General features: G+C 36.8%; 1 pseudogene; it reads left to right on the forward strand.

Moving 5' to 3' along the window:
- Positions 1-19443, forward strand: part of LOC126787230 (uncharacterized) — a 191615-nt pseudogene that overhangs the window by 74840 nt on the left and 97332 nt on the right.

Below are 19443 nucleotides of genomic sequence, written 5' to 3' on the forward strand. Positions count from 1 at the left end.
TTAGCTAAGTATATGTATATATATATATATATATGATGTAAAGACTATAGCCTCACGGTGTGCTACTGTTTCGCAGACTTCTCTTGTCTATCTCTAATTTTTTTTAACAAATATATATATATATATATATACAGATTTTCTCAAATGCGGTCCGCACCAATGATTTTGGTGCGGATTTCCATCTTTTTACCACTTTTGATCGAATTTTCTCATCTCCACCGTTTAGTATCTAGATAATATTGTGTAGATCATCTCTGCAAAATTTCAGTCAATTTGGTAATCGTTAAGTCCATCAAAATCGAATAACAAATGGACGGACCAAATTCTGTCGAACCGTTACCGTTCATATTTTTAACAGGAAAACGCAATTTTTAGGGCTTTAACGATTACCAAATTGGATGAAATTTTGCAGAGTTGATCTACACAATATTATCTAGATACTAGACGGTAGAGATGAGAAAATTTGATCAAAAAGTGGTAAAAAGATAGAAATCCGCACCAAAATCTTGGTGCGGACCTCCGCAGCCAAGAAGGGCTGTATATATATATATATATATATATATATATATATATATATATATATATGATGGAAAGAGGAGGCCTTCTAATTTATGGGGCCTAAGTCTTGAGCCTTGCCTGCCTTGGTCTTAGGTCGGCCCTGTCGGTGGATCTCTTTACACACACTTTCATCTCGGAGTGGAGGTAAAGAGGAGGATTTCTTCTCTACCTCTGTTGCGTTCATTATGTGGTATATCTAGAAGCAACGGTGTTCCTCGGTTTTTCATCATATTGTGCCTAATCCGATTTTTGTTGTGTTATAAAAACAGTGATATATTACATATATAATTCAATAGGCTGAATTATAAATAATTATAAATCAGAAACGAAGAACACGAAAAGAAATTCAACCAAAATACCGAACGATTGATGATGGAAGAACTAGTTGAGACGTGTGTGATACCACAATGTCTTTAAGACGTTTACGCCTCCTCTACCGGTGCAAGGATGCTTGGCGCTTGTCTCCCAAGATATAACGACTAAATGATTCTAGGAAGTTGCACTGCTAACTAGAACTTTCAACGAACTCGAAAGGTACCTCTTTCTATCACCAGAGACAAGCTAAGAATTTTGAGAGTGTGAGCGGATTGTGTTTCGAATGGAATGATGTTACAATGAAAGGATGGTGGCTATTTATACTGTGAGGATTTGCAATCAGCAATTAATAAGATGGTTGTTATAGAAATCAAAAGATCATAACATATATGAGTTACATATGTTACAAACATTGATTTCAATTATGTTATAATTCTCCATAACACACAATAACTCAGTTGTTACAAAAGAAGAATTTGAACAGTCAGAACCGAATTTTCGGAAATGCAAAAAGAATCTGCGTTCCGACCATCAATTCGGTGTTGCATTCGTGACCTAGGATTTGCACCACCTGCGCGTGCGCAAGAGGGTATAAGATGGCTTACACACTTTACAATCCATACACAATGGATTCTATATAGTCATTTCAACACTTCTCTTTTCCAATGTGGGACAAATACATTTCCCTCATTCTAAGTAGCCATCTTTGAGTGACAATTTCTTATTCACTCACAAACCAAATTACACAAACAAACATATGATCGTATAGCCCTTATTATGGAGAACTCAAATCTATGTTCATCTTTGATTAATTATAAGTTTAACTTAATTTAATTAATCAATTAAAATTTGATTTTAAATGGTTTTTCCAACCATTTTCCAACATGTTGCACATATAGGCCTATGGTGCAGCGGCGGAGTTTTTGGCAATTCCGGTTAATCTTAGTTCTCCTTCTCACCGTGGTGCTGTACATCCCACTGAGGCTGCTCGCTTTTGGAAACAGCCTATGGGTTCGGGTGTGAAGATTAATTCTGATGCCTCATGGTCGTTTGTGACTCTGGAATGTGGCCTTGTGACCATTGCTCGTAATGCTACTGGTGTGGTTATTGGGGATCTGGCTGATGTTGAGGTTTTTATCTCCCCTTTAGCAGCTGAAGCTTTAGCTATTGAGCTAGGCTTGAAGTTTGCGAAATCCCTATATCTTCTTTCTTTTTTGGTGGAGTCGGACTCTCTGGTTCTTATCTCTACCTTTCAAACCCCTTATCTCTGTTTTACTAGATTGCTACGAATATTTTTGCCAGGATTTGAGCTAGTTCTTCATCCTTTGATAGTATTAACTGGTTGTGGACCAGTAGACAAACTAACGAGGTTGTGGATTGTGTTGCAGCTTTATCATCAAGAAGGGAATGCTCGGTGGATTGGGTGCTTAACCCCCCGCCTACTGTTTTTTTTTTATAGTTTGTTTCTGCTCTAATATCTGTTTTTTAATTTCTCTAGTTCTGTGCTGCTCTGTTTTTAGTTTGCTTATGCTTCGGTTCTTGCACTGGAATATGTTTTTATTCTGGTCATTGTATTGTTCCTGTGAATCATTTGTGGTTCTTTCTTTAATGGGTCTCATTATTAAAAAAAAGTTCTTTTGGGGTCCGCACCCCTTTAATTTTCATCATTTTGTAAAAGAAAAATAACCAATTCATACGAAATTGGACCCTTTATTTACTATTTAAATGACAAAATTTAAAATATGACCATTTATTTGAAGAGTATCTACAACTATTTGAATGATCTTATATACTTTTGAGACCATTTTATCCTCATATATCTAAACATTTATAGATAGAGAAAGTTGATGAGAGATATTACTTTGTCGGAACCTTATCAGACTCCGAGCTCTGATCACTGGACTTCGGTCACCATCACCGGACTGTGGCCACTCATTGCCAGAAAAAATTACTGACACTCTGTAACTCTCTAACAACAAATTACTAATATTTAGTAACCCCTAATAACAAATTACTGACACCCAGTAAACATGTTACCTGTGATAATCTATATTTTTACATGTTATATGTGATCATTGTTTGATTAATTTTGGTCTTATTATATATTAGCTATATTGCATATTTTATTTTTCTTTATGTCTAAATATATAATTAAAGGTTATATATGTGTGTGTGGGTATATATTTTCTTCTCGTTTGGTTATTGAGTATTGTCACAAATATGTGTTATATTTTCCTAAATATCTAGTTGAAGTATGGCTATCCAGCCACTCATTCAATAGATAAACACGTTGCCTATCATCTTCTATTCATGTGTCCCTTTTTTATTTCATTCGAACAAACTTGTTTGCCTTTCATTCTCATCTCTTTTTAGTGAAGCATCGAGATCATAAAATGGTCTATTTGAACATTGGTAATTAAAAAAAATCACCAAAGATTTATAACAGTCACTTATGTAAAATTGCTAAAATGTTGCCCATCAACTTCTTATAATTTATGAAAATTGCCATTGCTTAAACTAATACACAGACTAAAACGATGAAGCCAACATCTTCTCCGATCGGATACTCCTCCGAATTCGAATTTCAAGTTTCCAACCCCGTCCACCAGTATCACCTCCTCCAATGGCCGCCTATCTCAGACCTCCCCGTTGCCGATCTCCGATAGCCACAACCCTCATGCAATGACGTCGATCTTCCCTAGCAGACCTCACCAAACTCACACCTTATGAGATGAGCACGGAGTCGACTCCACCGGACGGCTCCTCAGATCTACAGCTCGACGGCGCCTGAAGTCATCTTCTTCGATCACGTCATCCTCAATAGGGTTAATGACAAGCACACCATCAATGACTATATTCTCTGGTCAATTTATCGAAAATCATCACTCTGGCCTCGAATTTTGTTATTATGCAGTAAGAATGAGTTTTCAGGTTGAATTTGTTGAGCAGGACCAGAAATTTCAAGAACCACAAGGAGTTTGATGGTTAATTTGAAGTTTTAGGTTTTCATCGACAATTTTGAGCTTGGTTTTATTATCAGAATGCTTGATTTTGCTCCTCAGTTGAGGTTTCAGTTTTCCCTAATTTGATTATGTTGTGTTTAGTGTCAAGAAATGATGAGATTGCTGACATTTTGCAGAGTGATGTGGCTGGTGTTGATTTTGCGGACTGGAGGCTAGCAAGTAGAAAGTGAAGGAGATGATGATGGCTGTGACTCCGGCGATGCCAACTTCCAAAATCAATAGGACTACTTGCTCCACTCCAGGTGGTTCAAGATTTTATGAGGAGAAGATAATGGTCACACGTAGATACATAGTCACATTGGTAGTCACACATATAGTCACACTGTAACTACAAGTGTGACTACCGGTGTGACTAGCAGTGTGACTACTTATGTTACTTGTAGTGTAACTTGCAGGGCTTACTGAAAAAAAAACCCAATGAAGTCGGAAGGAATGGTGGACGGGTGCCCGAAGCAGTTCTATGGGTGCCCGATCAAAAAATATATTCTTTTGTTCAACTTCAATTTTTTGAATTCCTAATGTGATGTCTAATTGCGCGACTACCAGTCTGACTGCCAGTGTGACACGTGGTGTGACTCGTAGTGTGGTTATTGATGTGACTACCAGGATGACTCCCAGTGTGCTACTGGTGTGACAACGTCACTGTCGATATTTAGATCATATTAGTTTATTTGAGAAATTCAAGATCACATAACAACATATAAAGGTTCGTTATTTTTAGTCATTATATTCTTCATTTTCTTCTTTTTCACATTTTCTTCTCATCACAACATAGTCACGGAAAACAGTCGCAAGTGCAGTCACATTATCAGATTCACTAGTAGTAACATTACCAGATACAATGGCAGTTGATAGGAGCACAAAGTGTGACGTTCTTAATGTGATTATGCCATATTCTTACTCTTTGTTACCTCTTATTTAGTATGTTTTAGTTTCTTTTGTATGAATAAGTGTCTAGGTAGAGCTTATATCAATTATCAGTGAATTGATGATGAAATCGTGCTAAGTGTTAATAATCCTTGTTGAGATATGATTCCTTGTTCGAGTAGGATTCATCCTTTTGTATTTCTTTGTTTCTAACATACTTATTCTTATTAGGAAATACAAATCCATGTTGGAGAAGGAAAGCAATCCTAGTTCCACAAGGAAAGAGAAGAAGATATGCACTTAAAAGCCCAATCCATGCAAAAATCAAAATGCTGTCAAGATTCGTATTCCAACTTCGATGGGCTCCCCTTGACAGCTCAAAATGATTTAGAAAATGCATGATATATGTATGAAAATCCACGGAAGTCTAGTTGAAATTTCCAGTTGGAATCATCTCAATATCTATTTTCTAGAGAAAGTTATGGCCATAACAAGGGACACAAGTTAGATCTGCCGAATCTAGGAAACCTCAACCAATTTGGTTTCAACTTTGTGGACTTTGTGGCCAGCCTCCCTTGGGTTTCTTCCTCTATATATAGCACCTCATTTCCATAGAAAATGATCATCAACCTTGCTCACAAGACTTGCCAAAGCTCTGCCCAAACACTTTCATTCACCAAGAACCATAGAATCCGAATTCACCACCCTTCATCATATTTTCTGTCCAAAACTTGGGAGCCTAGGATACCATACTCTTGAAGATCTCGTGCTACCTCTGTAAGGAACCTTTGGAGGAGAATTATAAAGTGTAACTCTATGATCTTCATGTTTAGTTTTCGGGTTTTTATGTTCTTGTTCTTGGATGATTTATGTTTAGGTTTTGTTAAAGTTATTTTTATTATTGTCTATGAGATATTTGTAACTTTTGAATGACATGATGAATTAAGGTTTTCGATTTTAATTCAATGATTTTAGTTTTTATGCCATGAGTTTCTGTTTATTTATGTTCTTAATTCATTTTCGGTGTGTTCTTATATTGCATGTGTGATTAAGACAAGTAGTTGATGTCGCATATGTTAATCATTCAAAGTTAAAAACGATTTTGATACAACATAGTCACGGAAAACAGTCGCAAGTGCAGTCACATTATCAGATTCACTAGTAGTAACATTACCAGATACAATGGCAGTTGATAGGAGCACAAAGTGTGACGTTCTTAATGTGATTATGCCATATTCTTACTCTTTGTTACCTCTTATTTAGTATGTTTTAGTTTCTTTTGTATGAATAAGTGTCTAGGTAGAGCTTATATCAATTATCAGTGAATTGATGATGAAATCGTGCTAAGTGTTAATAATCCTTGTTGAGATATGATTCCTTGTTCGAGTAGGATTCATCCTTTTGTATTTCTTTGTTTCTAACATACTTATTCTTATTAGGAAATACAAATCCATGTTGGAGAAGGAAAGCAATCCTAGTTCCACAAGGAAAGAGAAGAAAATACACTTAAAAGCCCAATCCATGCAAGAAATCAAAATGCTGTCAAGATTCATAGTCCAACTTCGACGGGCTCCCATGGATAGCTCCGATCGAGTTAGAAGACGTACCTTATATGGATAAAAAGGATTTTGAGTCTAGTTTCTGTAGGATTTGAAATCAAATCAATATCTTATTCCTACAGGGAGATATGACCGAATCATTGATCGGAGGTCCAGTGAACTCGACGGAATTATCTCAGCCATTGATTTGCTTTTGATCCAAGGGCTATGAGGGAAACTTGGGACCTTCTTTCTCCTGCATATAGAGCACAAATATGTATCAGAATGTCCATAAATCCCTGCACCAAAGAATGTCAAAGAAGGCATGCAGCAAATTAAATGAGAAGAGACAAGAAAGTCAAAGAAGGCATGCAGCAAATTTAATGAGGAGAGGTAAGAAAAATCAAACATGGCTGCAACAATTAAGACTTTTGCTGCCTCCCTAATTTAAAGGAAGAAATTTGTGCAAAAGAAATCAGCATTAAAGGAGGAAGAAGATATGCAATTAATGCAAAAGATATGCAATCCTTATTGAAATCAGAATTCTGGCACTGCAGATCATCCAACTTTGACGAGCTCTCCTGGACAGCTCAAAATGATTGAGAAAATGCATGATATATGGATGAAAAGCCACGGAAGTCTAGTTGAAATTGCCAGTTGGAATCATCTCAATATCTATTTTCTAGAGAAAGTTATGGCCACAACAAGGGACAAAGGTCAGATCTGCCGAATCTAGGAAACCTCAACCAATTTGGTTTCAACTTTGTGGACTTTGTGGCCATCCTCCCATGGGTTTCTTCCTCTATATATAGCACCTCATTTCCACATAAAATGATCATCAACCTTGCTCACAAGACTAGCCAAAGCGATGCCTTAAACACTACTCATCATCCTCAAAGTGTAACTTGTTTTGATACCGCTAAGGAGATTTACAAAGTGTAACTCGTTACTTCTTCACTTATGTTTTCGGTTTGGATTCTTTGTGTAATGTTGTGTTTATGTTTTTGGCTAGTTCCGAATTTGTGGAATACTTTTATGTAGTTTACGATTTTGCAAGATGTTATAAAATAGTACTGATTTTGTTTTCTATGATTTCTATGTAGATGTCGTGAGTTTATAATTAAATGATTTAATGATTCTCTTTCTTGTGCATTAACTATATGTGATTCAAGGCGCTAAGTTAGTTTTGCATATAGGATTCTTAAGTGTTTTTGTTAACTTGTTAAAGTGACATGCTTGACTTGTTAGTAATCACTAGGAATTAACCATGATCCGTTTGTTATCTAAGATGCGCTAAGTAATTAGATAAGAGATGAATCAATGAAGTGGTAAGATTGAGAATGACATGTTACCTTGTAATTTCTAAGCGCTAAGATAGGATTACCAGGCCATGTTTCGAGTTAGGGATGCGCTAAGTAACCTAGTTCGGCATTAGGTTGTCGTTTGTTCACTCAATACTTGTCCGCTAAGGCTCGGTGTTTGCATAGGATGAGATTATGATTTTGAAGCTACTTGTGACGATTTGTTTGGTGATGTTTTCTGTGTTGGTTGGTTGATCACATGTATATATTAGTTTAGGATTTATTTTTATGTTCTTGATACAATCCTATATCAAATCTTTATATCTCTTATGAATTCGTGGTTAAATGTTTGTGATTCTTTACCCTGGTTGGATCCCCGGTTTGTGAACGATACCCTCTTGCTTTATACTACTAACGATGCTTACAGGGTTAATATTGATCTCGAGTAATCGAACCGATCAGCAGTCATAATGTCAATATTGTGGCTACCAGTGTAATTGGTGGTGTGACTGCAAATGTGACATGCCGAGAGAAATTTGTAAATTTGTGAAATTATGTTAAAATTCAAAGAAGATATTTGGCTTGTTTGAGAAGTTTAAGATCACATAACATGATACAAAGGTTCGTTAATTCTACTCATTTTTTTCTTATTTTTTTTCACATTTTCTTATTTTCACAACACAGTCACATTACTAGATACACCGGTAGTCACACTATTAGATACACGGGTAGTTACACTACCAGAAACAGTGGTAGTCACAATGTCATTATTGTAACAACTAGTGTGACTACAATTGTGACTGGTGGTGTGACTGCAAGTGTTACATGTAGTGTAACTGGTGGTGTGACTGCAAGTATGACTGCAAGTGTGACAAAGGTTAGTTAATTCTATTAATTTTTTTTTTCACATTTCATCTTATCGTAACATAGTCACAGTACCCGATACACGGGTAGTCACACTACCAGATACAATGACATTCACAATTTCGATATTGTAGCTACCAGTGTGACACTTAGTGTGACTGATGGTGTGACTGCAAATATGACATGCTGAGAAAAATTTATAAATCCGCGAAATTATGTTAAAATTCAAAAGATATCGGTATGATTGTGCTCAGAATGAAGGAAATAGCTAGAATTATGGAGCATTGGGCTCCGATTTCGTCGGATGAGCTTGGAGCACTGCCATGGACGATGGTAGCCCATTTTTGAGGGTTTATGCCCCTTATACGGTGGTCAATTTGGAGTGGGTATGATATCAAATGAAAGAGGGAAAATAGATCTTTCCAACGGTACCAACGGCGCTCAAATCTATCGCCAGACTTTTTTCATTTTTCTTCTTATTCCGGCCATAACTTTGTCGTAAGGAGGAAATGACAAAACAATCAATAAAATATTAAAAAATGACTTCTGTTCCGGGAGAATTATTATTCTACCCTTGTGTGTGTCTTAGCCTAATAGGTTTCCTGTTAGGAGATAGATTAACATCTTCGTAATAGATTAGGACTCCGAATCCTACGAGATTATGGTTTTGTAATGCCTATATATAGGCTCTCATATCATTCAATAATTCACAATTATTTCATCTTGAAACACGTTATCACGCACTTTGCCCTAAAACCCTGAACTTTTAGAGCCCTAGAATTTTTTTTCTTTTCCACCGCCAGCCGCCTTCGTCTCCGACCTCCGGCATTTTCTCGTCGGCGCTCCCCGTCGGCCGCCACTCCTGCTCGCCGCCACTGCAGACCCCCTGCAGCCTCTGCCGACCCCTGCAGCCATCGCAACCTCCTGCCATGATGCCCTGCAGCCCCTGCGACCCCCCCTGCTGCCCCTGCACGCAGCCCCACAGGGTCTCCTCCGCATTTGTTCCGCAAAAAAATATTTTTGCCCCGCAAGACCCCGCATCAAAGGATTCAAAATTGCTCCTCCCGCATATCAAAGCAAGAAATGCGAACCTCACAAGCAAACTCTTCGCTCAAGAGAAGCTACTCCCGTCTTCTCTACCCTTTTGGTCCTATGGCCTGCCGAGCGCAATAGCCCTTTGGGCTTCATACTATAATTTCTTTTCTTTTTTCGTATTTCATTATTTAAATGTTCATTGACACATTTTTATTTCTAACGATATTTCACGTGCTCGTATAGATAAAATCATTGCTCGTCGTACTATGGTGATGACATTCATGTCGAGATGGATGATATTTTTGTCATCTACATACGATTTCGATCGTATTCTCCCAAGATTTTATGTCATCGGACGAAGATCGAAAAGAAATTCATCAAGAAACTTCATGCATGACGATCGATTTGCAGAGTAATTTAATTATATGCAGTCTATTTGGCAGACCAACAAGTATGTTTTTCTTAAATTTGCTGCTTTTGAACATATATATATATATATATATATATATATATAAATTATCGGGCGCTATTAGCCTTTTTCATGTCTTCTTTCCGACATTTCTTATAACACCGATGAGACCAAAGAGGGATATGATTCCCCTCTTGGTCGACGTTTTTCGTGTGGTGGTCCTGGGGGAGTCACGTTATTATTTAAAGGGAAGAAATCGATTACGTGTGGTTGTCTGAGTACACGCTATTTTGGGTGCGATCATGAGAATCGCCAATATGCATCGATTATTTTGTGACCATATACATCACAACTCTTCTAATTCTGGTTACATACTTGAATAATTTCGATTATTCGAAACCTATATAACTCTCGTTTCTCATGGATGCGTCGCCATCACGACTGTTATTTGAATGTTTGAGTTTTCTTAAACTCATGTCTATAAACGATAATACCAAGGTCTACGTACTCATTTATTACTCTGAAGCAGCACTATTTGCTAACAAAAGATCCCAAAAATAACGAATTCTATGGGACACACTTAAAGTGATTTAATGAACGTCTATGACGTTGTAGTATCAGAGTTGACCTTGATGCAGATTCCACATCCAAGAAACGCATGCCATATTTGGCACCTGTATCTATTTCTTGAGGGAATTTTGGATATGGAAACGTAACATTCTTCCATACTCAAGTAAGCAAATATTTTTGAGCCTCAAGCTAAGGCTCCGCCCGATCCGATATGCAAGATTTTGTTGCTACGGAATTTTGATTAGTCAATCTATTTTGACTATATTTTCTGCTTACTATTTTTCAAGTATGACGTTGGCATTGCCATGATTCTTGCTCGACTTTAGCTTAAGTCTTCTATTGGAATTGGAAGCTTGTTTGTGTTGTATTAAATATTGGCATATTCAATAAAATTTCTCGTATTTCTTAGATGAACTCGTGAGAATTTTATTTGTCTTAAACCTAGCATGAATGGTCAAACGTGGTTTTTAAATTGGCCGCTTTTGGGTTACATGAGACCCCAATAGTACTACATTGTGAATTTGGACATTAAAATTTGGAAAATGGACCTCGGAATGTCAAAATTGACGTCATTTTCCCCGGTTACTGTTTCGGCGTTTCCAGAACATTTTCCGGCGTATTTGCCGCCTTCCGGCCACTTGCCGGCGTTTCCGGCTCCACCATCCAGTTGCTGCCGGCGTCCCATGTCGGACAGCAGCCCCGACCTCCTTGCCAGCCAGCTCCGACTTCCGCCGGTTCCGGCGAGTTTTCGGTGATTTTTCGTCGTTTCTCATTATTTTTTCGGCATATGTCCCGCAGTTTTTACTGCCATGTTTTTCCACTCCTAATTTCACCCGGTTTTGAGTTCTTTTGACATGGTTTTCCGGTTAATTTTCTGGTTTTCCCCAATTCATTTCATAGCTCAAATGATTTTATTATTATTGGTGACCACTCGCACCAATTGGATGGTTTTTAGCATCCAAATTGTTTGGTATTCAACTGCTCCAATACCATGTTTTCCAACTTTTAAGTTGAAGAATGTAGTTCTATTATCATGTGATACATTCGATGGGATTGTCATTTGTTTCAATCCCCCCTCTTACAATATCCTACGGCGTATTGTCTAGAGAAGTTCACCGCGTTGTTGACTCTCTTAATTTTATTTTGAGCATGTCCCGTCGTGAAATCGAGTGTCTTGCTAATTGCGTAACCACCCACACTATCCTACGGCTTAGGTAGTTGTTTTACAGATATCGTGCCGAGATTGTGTTCTATATCTTCGTGTCTTGCTAAGTTTTAAAGGCCATACATGCCAATGATGAATTTTCATCTTGATATTTGTGTTAAGAATTGAGAGGAATAAATCTGTCAGATTTCATTAACAGTAGCTTTTTCAAGCTTAGATAGTAGCTTTGTTAGCCTGCAGACATAGTTGTGCTTGTCTGCAGCAGTAGCTTTATGTAACTCAAGATTCTTTGAATCATGGGTTTGGTTTTGCTGTCTCATCATTTTTGACATGATTATTTTTAATCATTTTGAACGAAATATGATGATTCGAGTTCTTTCAAATTCACATGATCGTTTATTTTTCATGTTCACGAAGCGATTGGAGGACCACCTGATATTGGCGCCGTTGCCGGGGAATTGAGAAAATCTCAATTCTTTGAAGTGTTAATTTTGTACTATATTGTATATTTGTAAAAATAAATTACTGTGAATAGTAACATTCAGTAAAAACAATTACAAGTTTTTTTTTACATCTAAAAAAAAGTAAATCTCTGTAAATTTTTTTCCCTTTTTTTTGTATTGTAAAAATGTAAAAATACTTATAAATTTGTAAAAATAAAAAGTAAAAAAAAACTTTATCTTTGTAAAACTAAATTTTGTGTACAGTAAATAGTAAATCGAAAAAATTAAAAAATAAATGTTTGTGAACAGTAATAGGTAATAGTAAAATACGCACAGTAAAAAATTAAACTTTTTTTTAATATATTTTTTGTGATAAATGTTTTAATTTTGTTGTAGTATGCATATAGGATACTTGTTACACTTAGATAATTTTTAAGGAAACTAAATGTTTATTTATGCTTAGTTTATTGTAAGTTATAAAGTGAACGGAATAGGTAAAGTCGATTTTGTTAATATTAGCCTTAACCCTTCATTTGTACCTTGTTAAGGTCACTTGGAGTTGAGGGCGGTTTTTATTAACACTTTGCGTGCAGTCTAACACACAAATTTATTCCGAGCTGAGTAAGGGGCATGCTATTTTCATTACCCTGGTTCAAGGTTTACAAAATTGGATCTCAGAGGCTCATAGACTGACATACATCTAGGTGATGAAGTCGATAGTGGAAACATCCTTTCGAGGGTGTAGCCTCCGTGGTGTCCAACTATTGAGTCCTGCCTTGCGACTATCACTGAATCTAGCTATCCAGCCTTCTGAAACAAAAGAATGAGTTTGTGTCTAGACAACATACTTACGCCGCACGTCCACCTCGCATTATAACTTAGAAAATAAATTTGTATAAATAGATGTATATAGTTTCAAAAGAAAATGATATTCTAACGTTTAAGGTATATCAGATAAAGCATGACCCTTACCTGGGGCTGTTTCAATCCATTGCACAGTTAGCTCCTCTGCTCTACGTACCTTAAATGTTAGGATTGTGTGTGAATAAAATCAATTAGACTTAGTAATACTTTATGTAGATTTCGTAACATTAAAAAAAAGAATAAAAAAGAATTCAGAATAAAAGAAAAAAAATAATAACAAAAAAAAATGATTAGAGGAAAGAAGTTCCAAGTGGGCCAAAAAGTTCTGTTATTCCATTCGAGGCTTATGTTGTTTCTAGGGAAACTTCGTTCACGTTGGGTTGGCCCATTTGTTGTTACTAACATGTTTGCTCATGGTGCAGTTGAGATTAAAAGTGATACAACAGGGAAGGCATTCAAGGTGAATGGGCATCGACTTAAGCCCTACTATGAGCCATTTGAGGAGCACACGTATGAGGAGACAATTTGAGAGATGCGCCTAACTGAGAATGAACATGAGAAAGTCTAGGCTGAGAGACTATAAAACTCAAGCGCTGCATGGGAGGCAACCCATTTCAACCGTATCTGTGGATGAGTCGTTTACGGGAGTTTGAATTTTCTAATCCCTTCACTCTTATGGTTGACTTGTATATGTGTTGATATGTGATTTTATTCTATGCTTGTGAATTACATTCTTACTATTGAGCTTACATTGAGGACAATGTAATTTTTTAAGTGTGGGGTAGGGTTGCAAGTTCATTGATTGTTTGTGTCATGATATAAAAAAATCCAAAAAAATGAATTAAAAAAAATTATTGCTTTATTGAGTCTTAGGATGCCCCTAAAGTCTAGGATGCTTATGTCTCTAAAATACATAGACGATGATTTTGCATTTCATACGAATTGAATTGTAAGTTTCATTGATGATGTGGATTTGGTATGAACATGTGAGATTTAGATTGATTGATTATGACATACATGTTTTGGTCAATTTAAAGTCCATAACAACCTGTGAGTTTTTGAGCCTATATGTATTTTTTTTTCATGAGATGTAATTTGAAATTTCGTGGTTATTCATGAACCTCACTATTCTTTGCATATTCAATAACTATGTGTCATAGCTTTTAATGGACTCTAGAATTTACTAGAACTCACTTTTGTAATTGTTGAAACTTTTAAGTTATAAAATGCTCTGATTTTGAAAATGATTTATGGATCATTTCTAGGAATACCACCACTTTAGCCAAACAACCATGTATCTCTATATGTGCCCTGTTTGGGATCCCTTAGTTGAACCACATTTGAGCCTACATTGAGCCTTTTCTTCATCACCTATGTTATCTCCATGCATAGTATAGTTACCTCTACCTTGTCCTATAGACTTGGCAGAATTCTTATTGAGATGATGTTGTGATGATGCATGAAATAAGTGTGGGGTGGAAGACATTTGAAAAAATATCAACAAGCTTTTAAGCAAGCATTGCCGAAAAAAAAACAAGAAAAAGAAAAAAAAATGAATGATGAACTCGGCAAGAAAAGAAAAAATGTTATGTTGTCTTCCATTTGTGATTTGGAGTTGAGTTGTAATTGAAGGTCTAAAAATTTTTACTTGACCTTTTTCCATGTTCACTTTGTGGTTAGAATGATGATTGTGCCCAACTTGTTATATTCGGCCCCTGATGGTGTGTGGTGTCATAAGGATGATGTTTACTCTGCTAAGTCTATAGGATTACCTTTGTAATTCCTTGATATTCCATGCCTTTAGCTACGCCTAAATTTTTACCTTATCTAATGATCCTAATGATTCTTAAAATGAGCAAATCTTGGTTTGTGGAGATGATCACAAGAGTTGAGTATATGGTTTTGGTCCATTTGTGCACTTAGTTGTTAAATAAGGTTTTCCTATGTTATTCACAAAGTACTTTCATTTGTTGAAATATGCAAGTCATTTGATGTCTTAATATCCTTTCTCTTGCATATACTTGTGTTTGAATGATAACCATGAATCTGAGTGAAGAGAAGAGAATATGCCTTGTGAGGAGGATTGGATTGACTAAACATGTTAAATGCTTATTGTCTCGTATCTGACTTATTCATACTATGAAGCATGTTTATGAAACTTAGAATTTATGTGCTTACATTCAAATGGTTAAACTTGAAAGCTAAGTGTTTTGAGATTCTGAGGCAATCATTTAGGGGCAATAGTGTCTCATTTAGTTTTGTTTTGCTAAGGGACTAGCAAATGCCAAGTGTGGGGTAGTTGATAGGAGCATTTTGTGCGACATTCTTAACATGTTTTTACCTCAATTTGTACTTTACTTAGCCCTTATTGTTGTACTATTGAGTCATTGAGTCGTAGTAAGAGTCGTGAGCGGTATTGGATGCATTTTTGTGCTTACATGAGTTAAAACGCATAATTGGTTTAGAGTCCTAGTTTGACTAGGAATCCTTGTTAGGTTTTGAAACTAATTATCTCTTACTTATGATTTTATTTTCTTATTTTCAGATTGGATTGAAGAGATAATTAAAGAAAAAAAGATGGAGCCAAGTCATGCAACAATTAAATAGAAGATGATCATTAAAGGCATAAAACATGACATGTTTTAGGGATTAAAGCATGGCATGTTTTAGGGATTAAAGCATGGCATGTTTTAGGGATTAAAGCATGACATGTTTTAGGGATTAAAGCATGGCATGTTTTAGGGAATACAACTTTCCATGATTTAAGGGATTAAATCATGGCATTATTATAGAAAGAAAGAAGCAATTTCAAACCCTCCATCTTTTCTCTATATATACATGGCTTCACCTCTCAAATATCATCACTTCTCATTAGCATTCAAGAGCCAAAACTCTACCAAAACACCACCATAAATTTCCCTCACAAATTAGCCAAGCCGTCCACCCCAAAACTATCATCATCTCTACCGAGTTTCACTATTGAAGACACACCTCCAAGGTTCCTACAACGTGTGATTCTCGCAACTCATCTCCATGACTTCGTCTATTTGTGTTAATCTACAATTCTTTGTCTATGAAGATTGTAAGTTGTTATTTATGTGAAAATATTGGTTTTGTATTTGTTTTAGAATTTTTAGATTGTATTTGATATTTTTTTTAGACTATACCGAATTTATGTTCTTATAATTATTGAAGTTTGTATTTTCTATTGTTGTGTTCTAATCATCTTTCTCATACTTTTAGATAATTTTCAGATATGTGCATATGAATTTAGTGCTTGGATGCAGTCCCTAAGATTGTGTTTGAGTGCTAAATTCATCAACCATATTGACACATATCGAATCATGCCCTAAGTAGGTTCGGTTTGTGTTATTAAAAATGGTAAAAAATTCTGAAAATTTGCATGTGAAACCATGGTGGGTGACGCCACACATGAAACATGTCTCCAACAAAGACTTAGTGCTTAAATGTAATCTTGTTTGATTTCTACTCTAAGTGTTATTGAAATCGATTGCATGCAAATTTAGATTAGGCCCTAAGTCAATCTAAATGTTAATTGAAATCTTGCATGATTAGATGATCCCTAAGGCTCTAATTGTATTGGTGTCTAAAAAGTATGTAATTGGTCGAATTAGAATGCATGATAGGTTCGAACTTGTAATTATGTGGTGTAATGGTAAATTTGGTTTAAGTTTGTTAAAGAGAAGTCAATCATGTAAATAATAATTTAGGTTTTATTTTAATAGTTAATAATCAATCTCAAACCCCCCTATTATTTGTTAACATTAAAAGTTTAGAGTTCCCTTCAATTCCCCGGAAAGAACGATCCCTGCTTATTCTATACTAACGATGATGTTTTACAGGGTTTATTATAGACGTTTTAACCAACGCTCTATCACCACCTCGCCCATGTTCCACACGGTGAGGCCGTGCATATCCGTGCCATGCATGGTGAGGCCGAGCCAGCCCCTCCCGGTGGCTCCATGGCATTAAGGCCGTCAGTGGCGGCATCCCCTCCTTCATAGGAGCTTGTGATGCCTCCCGTGTTTTCTAATGCCTCCATAACAATTTCTGATGCCCATCGCTCATTTTGCAAAGCTTGTTATCTTGCTAGATTTCAAGGAAGTCCTTATTTGCTAAGGCTCTAACCGAGAACATTCCATTCTTACAAAGTATTTAAGGTGACATTAGTGGACCCTATCCAACCGAATACGGACGTTTTTCGGTATTTTTATGATATAGGTCAAGAGCATCGACGCGTTGGTCACACGTCGCTTTGCTTTCCACAAGGAACGCTGCATTTGCTAAGTTTTTTTGCTATGATCATCATATTAAGGGCTCACCACCCTTCCCATCCTCTCAAATCTATTTGATTCGATACTGTTCGAGAGTTCACCTCCACGACTTTGATGATTTCGTTTTGCATATCTACTGGGATCGTCGTTGAACATATTATTCCTCATTTTCACTCACTGCACGATCTAGCAGAGCTCGGACTTGGTTATGGTTACTAACCTACCGATTTTTGCATGGAGATATGTAATGATGTTGCATGCAGCGACACTTATTCGTTTTAGACCCACAACTTGCCAAGCGTTTAGTGCGTACCATATGGTTACGGGATACGATCCTAACGTTCTTTTCATTAAACGCCTATTTGGTTAAAGTTGTTTATGTGCCTCTATTGTAGTTATCTCAATGAGTCTACTTGAAATGATTAAGTATTCTAGTTGGTTATGATTTATGAATCACTAACACTTGTTCGCTATTTCCAATCTACAACCGTTGATTTCTATCCTGCGATATTAGCAGACGGTCACTTTGATAAGACATACTTCCCGTCGTTAGAGGGAGATATGGAATGCTCTCATTCCGGTTTTAACGCTAGGAATTGACGTGGTGTGACACTATGTCTCATTAAGATCCCGCATTATCTACCTTCAGAAAGTCAAAGATTCGATGCTCAATGACTTTACCAATATTGCAAAAGTGACGAGATTGCACATAAATGTTGTGATGTTCCGGTAAGGTTGGAACTTTCAGAATATGGGAGAATTTCATATGACCTGGTCCTAGCACCGTTGGCACCATCCCTGACAGTGGGAAGGAAGCCGGCGATGGCACCATCGTACGCTGTGGTGTTGTCGGCGCCCGTGGTATTGCACCACAAAACAAGGACGGCAAACACAAAGATGGACTAGTAAGGGTCATAGATTCAGTCTTGGCTCTTACCTAGATTAGGGGGATACCATTATTCTCTGGAATCAAAACCAGAAAGAAGCGAGGTGCGTAGACACAAGTATTTCGCCCATCATCAAGAGATATTCTCTAAACATGTGTATGAACTAAGTTTATGTGGGACACTACAGACTCATTTTGTTGATGTTAGAGAAGAATAGAAATCTCACGAATTGATCATATACAACGTATATGTGTTTAATTGAATGATCTCCCATGATTGATGATGTATTCGCTCACGATCTTATTCCGTTGTAAAGCATCAACGATGAGCAACTTGACCGAAGTGGAAAGAATCAATACAGACTGAACTAGACTTATTATGTTGGTCGTTGTTCGTAAGTGTAATGAGAAAGATGAAGTCATGAGATATATGCAGAACTTATGGCGCAAAGATTGTCTCATTATCCTAGTATTGACTACGATGAGTTATATTATCTCGTTATGGACACAATTGCTTTATGCTACTTGATCAGTAGTAGTGTCCATGAAAACTGATTTGCAGCATATGATAGTGGTCATAGAATATCTGTAAAGGGATCTTGACGCAGATATGAGAGTGCCCGAGGGACTTTAAATGCCTCCAGACCACGGAGAGCTTATGTAATCAGATTGCGACGTTCGAGAGAACGTAGTACAATCGATTGCAATAACTCATACCCATATGTGTTCATATGAAACCTAATTCTTGATTCTCTATTCCGTCTAAGTAAAGATGATGAAGAGATTCAATAAGCTATAGATTCATATATGTAAGTGTTGTTGGGACACTATTGCTTTCATTATGACGTGATTAACTCTGCGCCTATGCATTGTCGTTGGACTGGTATTGCTCCCTTGACATGGGTTTAGTTCTATATTAGTGAACCAACACAAATCCTATCCACACCAACGCCGCCCGCAGCTCCAGTAACATCAACGTATGCCTTGGTGTAGCAGTCGACACTAGTAGCATAAAGGATACGTACGGTTCCGCTTCAGACCAAAATCTGTCATTCATTGGTTCATTCCCCCATTTATTTGTGAAAGGCACATTGAATGTGACAAATCAGAATCTGTCCAGTTTCGTAGGTCAACTTCAACGAGACCTACAAGACAGCTCGCTCGATGAAATATGGTGAAATTGGTACCGTTCCAGGGACACCAACCATTTGTTCATAGCTATCACATTGAGTGAGTTATGACCGTTTTAGCAAAATAGGACAGTCCTGTCCGGAAATTTGCAAGTCAGTCAACTTCGACAGAGCACTGTG

Source organism: Argentina anserina, chromosome 3 (assembly GCF_933775445.1).
Source record: "Argentina anserina chromosome 3, drPotAnse1.1, whole genome shotgun sequence".
In the NCBI taxonomy this organism is placed as follows: Eukaryota; Viridiplantae; Streptophyta; class Magnoliopsida; order Rosales; family Rosaceae; genus Argentina; species Argentina anserina.